The sequence below is a fragment of the Orcinus orca genome, chromosome 11 (assembly GCF_937001465.1).
Source record: "Orcinus orca chromosome 11, mOrcOrc1.1, whole genome shotgun sequence".
In the NCBI taxonomy this organism is placed as follows: domain Eukaryota; kingdom Metazoa; phylum Chordata; class Mammalia; order Artiodactyla; family Delphinidae; genus Orcinus; species Orcinus orca.
Genome location: NC_064569.1, coordinates 100,419,375 through 100,427,029, shown reverse-complemented (window position 1 = coordinate 100,427,029; position 7,655 = coordinate 100,419,375). Strand labels below are relative to the sequence as shown.

The following is a 7,655-nucleotide window of genomic DNA, read 5'->3' as shown; positions in this document are numbered from 1 at the left end:
ACTGCCAGCGCGTATGTCAATTGGTACAACCACTTTGGAAAACCCTTTGGCGGTTCCTCAAAAGAGTGAACATCCAGCAGTTCCACCCTTGGGTATATACTCAAGACAAGTGAAAGCTTACATCTATACAAAATCTTGGACACAGATGTTCATAGCAGCATTATTCATAATAACGAACAAGTGGGAACAACCCAAAGGTTCATCAACTAATGAATGGATAAATAATGTGGTGGATTCATACAAAGGACTAAAAATAAAAAGAATTATAATCAGTTAATGTGGTTTTTGAAAGTCGTTTTACCTCCTTACAACGAGAAGCATAAATCTTTGGGGTTGTGCAGACCACTGGAGCTCAGTATGAATTGTTTCATCCTCGTTGAAGGGGGCAGCAGGGGATCCTCTGGTGGCTGTTCACCTATGTTGTTGCCAGAAGCCCAGCAAATCTCTGTTCTACGCAGCCAAGAAGTGGGGCTGTTCTAAGAAGGCAAAAGCTGATGGAATGGGAGCAGCCAGTAGTTCTAGACGGTGGTCAGAGCTGGCTGCCCTTGAAGGGGACTCTGGGGCATTGGTCATTGTGGCGAGTCCTTCTCTGGATACCCTCTTCCTTGACCGAACTATCTTCTCACCCTGAAGACAGCGAGCCCCTCCCCACTACCCTCTGGGAGATACAGCAGGAACAGGACTTGTGGCCGCCACAGCAAGGAGGACGCATGAAGGTCGGGTGACCCCTTTCCTGGCCTCAGTGAAGACTTCACCGGTGGGTCTTCAAAGTTGTTTTCCTCCAGGCGTTGGACTGGCAGATTAGAGTCAATGTCTATTTGCTGCTGTGGATTTCAGCGATCGCTAGGTGTTACTGATTGGCAAATTCAAATACATATTGTTCTTAATTCGAGGTTAATTGTATATAACATTTCAAAGGAGGTAATCTCATTAATTCTGATTTGCTTCTAACAGTATTAAAGCACGCAGTGGAAGACCGACTCGATTGGAATGGAGCGCACGGGGAGAAACCCGGCTTTCCCAGCAGCATCGTTATGGGCACTTTATCAGCCAGGGCGAGCCAGGAAGGATGCTGGTGGTGGAACTTCTGCAAAGAAGAAGCTCCCCGACGACGGGTGGATCTGCTTGACGGGCGTGTCCCCAGCTCCGTGCCTGGTGGACATCCAATGTTTCATAAACTTCCGTCGGATGAATAAATGAATGAATGGGAGGCCCCAGTGGGACAGTCATGGTAGATGCGGAGGGAGCTATGGTGATCTGCATCCTTCTTTCACGCCTTGATTGAACCAAAAGAAAAGCACAGAGCACCGCCCATGAGCCAGGCGCCCCGGGAGGGAATCAGCAAACGCAAAAGTGAGTGAATAAGCAGGACCTCAGGTGCAGGTGATGCCGTCAAAATGTCAGTAGAATAGGAGACACTTTGGGGCTGGACGGATTGGGACAGGTCAACCACCTAGTGGGTGGAGGCCCTGGAGGAGGGGCTGGCCATGCTGAGGGCTCGCTGGGGGGGCACAGACCCCAGGCTCACCTTCCTCACTTTGAAGTGAGCAAAGTCCTGGGGCGGCACCAGAGTGGGTGGGGCCCAGTGTACCAGCGAGGGCCCCCTGGGAGGCTCAAACAGCTGTGCCAAGATCCAGCCAGCATCCTTACTTTGGTTGTTTGTGGGAAGGGGATTGTGAGTACACAGAAGGGGCCAATGCATGTGTTATGATTTAGTTATTTACTATAAAAAGTATGATATATCTATTTACTATATATATGATCTATGTATTTACTATAAAAAGATGTTAAATGTTTAAAATTGTTAAATAGCTCATAAACATCAAAGAGCAGAGTCAGGTGAGGGTTTTTTTCCAGAAAATTCTAAGCCCACCCTTCTATAAGCAGCCAAACTTGAACCCCCTGTGTGAATAGAGGCTGCCCTGCTCTAATTATAATGCTCTCACGAGCATCCTTTTTTCCCCAGAGGAAAAAAAAACGTTTCCACATTTTAGATTATTTCCTCCGGGTGTGAACGTTTTTACAGCTTTTGTTACTTGCTGCCGAATCATTTTCTGAGCAAATGGCACAATTTATGACTCTACCAGCAACAAATGACTGCCAATTTCACCACACCGTCCTCCACGAGAGACAGTTCTGTTAATTTCGGAGTTACTTTCTGCTTTTAAGCAAAGTTTCAATCAACTTCCTTCTTCCCTCCTTTCCTTCCTCCCCACCTCCCCCCCTTCCATAACCAGTTATCAGGCAAACAAAGGCTGCAAAGGAGAGGCTGAGGCTCAGAGAGCAAAGGGCAAGGTGGGTCCAGAAGCCTTGGGGAGGGGCAGGGCTCTCTCCTCTGAGCCTCCCCTGCCACATCAGGGACTAGAGTTTGTAATTCAAGAGCTACTGATGCATTTGAATTAGGAGGGTGTCTTAGTCCATTCCAGCTGCTAAAACAAAATAGCATAGACTCAGTGGCTTATAAACAACAGCCATTTTTTTCTCATGGTTCTAGAGGCTGGAAGTCCAATATGAAAGTGCCAGCAGATTCCGTGTCTGATGGGAGCCAGCTTCCTGGTTCATAGACGGTCATCTATTCCCTGTGTCCTCACATGACAGAAAGGGTGAGAGAGTTCTCTGGGGCCACTTTTATAAGGGCACTAATCCCATTTAGGAGGGCTCCACCCTCATGACCTCATCACCTACCAAAGGCCCCACTTCCTAATATCACCACCTGGGGGTTAGGTTACAACACATGGATTTGAGAGGGACACATTCAGCCCGTAACAGAGGGTGGTTTGGTTGGATTTCATTTTGAAGGCATTTCTGTGACTTTCAGGCCCAGAGCATATAGAGAGACCCCACGTCAGACCCCGCTCAGTGAGGAGGTGCCTTGGACTGAGCCAGGGATGCTGGAAATAGAAGGGGTGCCTCTGGGAGACAAGGTTGAGCCAGGTGGACAGACACCAGGGGTCAGGAAGTCTCTGGAGACCTGAGGGCCTCTGGGGACAGGTGTGCACAGCTGGAGGACAGGTGAGACACCCCAGAGAGGAGGATGCAGGGAGAAGATGACAAATTCAACATGCCCAGTCACCCTCTCTCCCCGCCTCTGCCCAGCCTGCTTCTTTGCAAAAATGTCTATCCCACACCAGCTCTCCCCGCAACGGACCCAGAAAGGGTGATCAAGCTTGGGGGGAACATTGTGCTCCCCATCTTACCTCTTTGTAGCACTGACTCTGGGCTGCATGTAAACAAAGCGTTTCCGACCATGAGAACTAAGACATCAAGGCTGGGCGCTGAAATTGTTTGGAAAGGAAACTGGACAGACAGGCTCAGTGAGTGGCTGGGGAATTCCACAGGATGGGCAGCCATAATGAGCAGCTTTAAATCTTTATTCTAAAAAGCACACCCAACCACGAACAAATCCCATCTGGTGACAGTGAAGGGAAAACAAATAGGGAGTAGAAAATTAAATACCAATCAAGTTATTTGATTTGGGGTGTATATTTGTGACGAGAGAACTAAATCATATATTGATCTCAAATAAGAGCAAATTCAAGTTGTGTGTGTGTGTGTGTATTTTTTTTTAAGGTACAAAATACTTTGGAGCCTCAACTAGAAGGAAAAGACACAATAGAGGAAGCAGTGATTGTTGACTCTGAATTAGAATGGCCGCCTGGTATTTGAATTGATTGGATAGATTTTGCACTTTATTTTGTTGGAGGGAAGTTCATGTTATGTCTTTGCCAGTGCAACCAGCTCAGACAGATCCAGAGGATTCCTGGGTGGGAAGGAGCTCTTCCTGAGGCTTCCACCTGCGAATCAGGTAGGTCAGATGGAGGCGGAACGTGGGGGATGCCTCAGCTCTGCCTGCAGCTTCTTGGAAGGTTCCACTGAAAAGACTACAGGTGGTCTTCACCTGGAAGGATAAATAAGTGTCCACCAGGAAGAGGACAGTGAAGGGGTCCCAAGCAGAGGGGACAGCCAAAGCAGAAGGATGGCTTGGGAAAGAGATTTGGAGGGAGATGGAGCAAGGAGAACTGATGTAGAAAGTTAAGTTATGGCCAGCCTACGGAGGGCTCTCAGCGTCATTCAGAGGATGTCAGAGTTCACCCATTTATGCCAAATGCTTGCTTTTGTAGACACTGGCTGGACTTCTGTGAATATGGTTTCTGCCTTATGGATTTAAAGTCCAATGAGGGGGAGCATATGTTAAGAATGTATCACCCAGATACATATAAAATGATGAATTGTGTAAGTATATGAAGGAAAAGAGCTGGGTGCTATGCAGAAAAATACAGAAGGGGTGTCTCTTGAGTTGGAGCTCAGGGTTGAAATGAGAACCAGGCATGGGTGAGAGTTCCCAGCAAGGCAGAGGGTGGTGGGTGTCGGGCAGGGGAAGGTCGAGGAACAGAGGGAAAGCGTATGAAATTAGATTAAAAGGTAGATTTTTATTTCCACAAACAACAGCCTTTAGGGAGAAAGGCAGAGCCCAAGTGGGCATGGAATTATGATTTCAGTAGATTTATTAATCACAAAATTACATTCACTCTAGATATTAAAGCCAATTACAAAGCTACAATAATTAAGAGTATGATGTTAGCATCAGGATAGAAAAAAAAAGAAACCACAGGGAACAAAAGAGAGAAAAGGTGAGGGTGGAAATTATGATACAGGTGATGTTTCAAATCCAAGGGGAAAGGGAAGGCTTTTCTTCCAATCAATATAATTAGTATAATTAGTTAGCCATTTGTGAAAATATTGAGATAGATCTCTCTTCAACACTTACACCAAAATAGATCCCAGATGAATTTAAGATCTAAAATATTTTTAAACACTTAATCTGTAAGGCAATATTTACTTTTATAATCTATGAAGCAATTATACTTTATAATCACTGGGTGAGGAAAGCTTTTCTGCTCTTGTCTCTACTGGCAACAGATCAGTAATTTGACTACAGGACAATAAAAACTACATAAGGAAAATAAAGGCCATTAACAACTTTAAAAGCAAATGAACTGGTAGACAAAAAGTTATTTTTCTTAATATTTGAAGGGCTCTTACAAATCAGGCGTAACAAAGACAGCTCCAATAAGAGAAAAATGGACCACAGATTTGAATATAGGAAAATATATTCAGGCCCAGGAGAAGTCACATAATTACACGGTAAAACAAGACACACATGTGAGTTGGATTGGCCGAGGTTTTCGGAATCCTCTCTCCAGTGATGGTGTGGCCATGGGTATGCACATGTGCTCCTGAGCAGAGAGGCTGCTTCCTGGCACAGGATCTCTCGAGAGTCACTTGGCAAAGGTACCAGAATCCCTGAAAACGGGCAACTCCTTTGACTTGCCAGCACCTTCTCTAGAGATTTCATCCAGTAAATAAGTGATTAACGTGCATGTGCAAGAGTGCTTATCAGAGCAACTCTTACGATAATGAGTTAAAAATAATCTAAATACAGGATGTGTTACATTTATCTTGACGAGTCTTTCATACAAGGCAATACTATGCACGTACTAGAAATAATCACGTGAGAGATGTTTATAACATAGAGGGCTTTTCAAACCTGCTTACGAAACAATACAGCGTGCACCATTGTTGTTGAAAAAATTCTCTCTCCCTCTCTCCCTATCTACCTATCATCTATCTATCTCATCTTTTTTTTCTTTTCCTTTGTTTCTCCTCTTTTATGGGGAGGTGTTATTTTATTTTATTTTTAACCCTTCTTTTATTGAAGCATAGTTAATTTATAACATTATGTTAGTTTCAGATGTACAACAAAGTGATTCAGATATATATATAGATATAGATATATATAGATATAGATATATATAGCTTTTCAGATTCTTTTCCATTATAGGTTAGTACAAGATACTGAATATAGTACCCTGTGCTGTACAGTAGGTCCTTGTTGTTTATCTCTTTTATATATAGTAATTTGTATCTGTTAATCCTGAACTCCTAATTTATCCTTTCCCCACCCCATTTCCCCTTTGGTAACCATAAGTTTGTTTTCTATGTCTGTGAGACTGTTCCTTTTTTGTAAATAAGTTCATTTGTATTAATTTTTTTTAGATTCCACATATAAGTGATATCCTATGGCATTTGTCTTTCTCTGTCTGACTTACTCCATCACTTAGTATGACCATCTCTAGGTCCATCCATGGCGATATTTCATTCTTTTTTATGGCTGAGTAATATTCCATTGTATATATGTACCACATCTTCTTTATCCATTCCTCTGTCGATGGACATTTAGGTTGCTTCCATGTTCGGCTGTTGTGACTACTGCAGATATGAACGTTGGGGTCTATCTCATGTTACCTAAATAGTAATAGATACTTCAAAATGTATCTGGTAACACAACAACCAACTCCTGTCCTTAGAGATAATGACGTTGGGGTTGACTTTGCTTTCTTCTTTAAACTTTTCTCTGGTTAACATAAAATACTTTGAGAATTTGGGGAGAGATTAAGCTATTTCTAAAACTGAGGCAAAAAATAAGAGGCCACACAATAGTATATAAAGGCCAATCCGACTGGGAAACTAGCATGATGGAGACAGCCCTGTCTCCTCAGCACAGAGATCTCAGTCTGAGACCATGGGCCCGCCTCCCGCTGTGGGTTCAGGGCAGGCAGGGTCCCCGGGAGGAGAAGGTGGCTGCAGGAACCCTCACATTCACAGTGGAAGGCTGGAGATTGGCTTTCTGGCCCCAGCTGTCCACGTGCCTTGTGTGCCAAGAAGGCCACCTACGGGAAGCTGGAACAGATTTCCCCCAAGAAGGAAAAGCCATGCTAGGTGGCGATCCACTTTCAGACATTTCAAGCCACGTTTGCAGCCCGTGCCTTAAAAGTCTAGCAAGTAGAAGAACTCCAGAAAGAAGAACAGAGCTGGCTGCTTGTTTGAAGGCGTCCTTGTCCTCCTTGGCTTTGCCAACCCACGTTTGGCTCTAGACTGTTCTGTTGGCTTAACTCCTTTCGACTTTCTTGATCACCTGCATCTGACTATACAACCCTAAAGCAGACAGTAGACGGTCCGACTTGAACCTTTGCCCTTCACCTCACACCGTCACCACCACCCCTGCCTGTAATGAAGCAAGACCACCCTGGCTTGCCTGGGACCAAGGTGTCTGAGGAACTCATTAGAGTGAGCAGCTTTTAGGGACGATGAAAGGGCAGTTTAGAAAGTTCCAACCCTCCCAGGAATTCACCAGACGCTTGTGGAAAGGTGAGTGACCGTCTCTCCTCCCCTTACCAACTCGCAGGGTTGATTTCAAATGCAGCCCAGTCAATAGAATTGTCAGCTTCTACCAAGAGCCCCGTTATAAATGCCAGTTGCCTGGGACCCTGAGGGGATGTGCCTTCCATGGGGTCCTTGTCAACTCCGGCAGAGCTGATGGAAGGCCCTTGAATTTGCTCAGGGAAGAGCAAATCAGTTAGGTGAAATCAGAATTCACCGGACACTGGGGAGGGTGGCTCACAGCACGTGGCTTACAAAACAAAAGGCCTCCTGTCTGCATGTGGCTTTAAGGCTCCCAGAGTTGTGTCCAAACCTTCATTCTATTTGGTCCCCACCGTAAGTGCTGGAGTGACTGCTTGTCACAAAGAAGGACCAAGGAAATGCCACTTTTTGTAAGGAAAATGAAAATCCAGTGGCTCCAAGGTTGACACTGA

At 45.0% G+C, this 7,655-nt stretch overlaps 1 long non-coding RNA gene across 1 annotated transcript; it reads right to left on the bottom strand.

Moving 5' to 3' along the window:
- Positions 1-279: 279 nt before the first annotated feature.
- On the bottom strand, positions 280-3,274 carry LOC125960499 (uncharacterized). The gene is made up of 2 exons (XR_007470221.1): positions 3,198-3,274; positions 280-1,276 (listed from the first exon to the last, which is right to left on the bottom strand). It is a non-coding gene; the product is annotated as an uncharacterized LOC125960499 (long non-coding RNA).
- Positions 3,275-7,655: the final 4,381 nt, after the last annotated feature.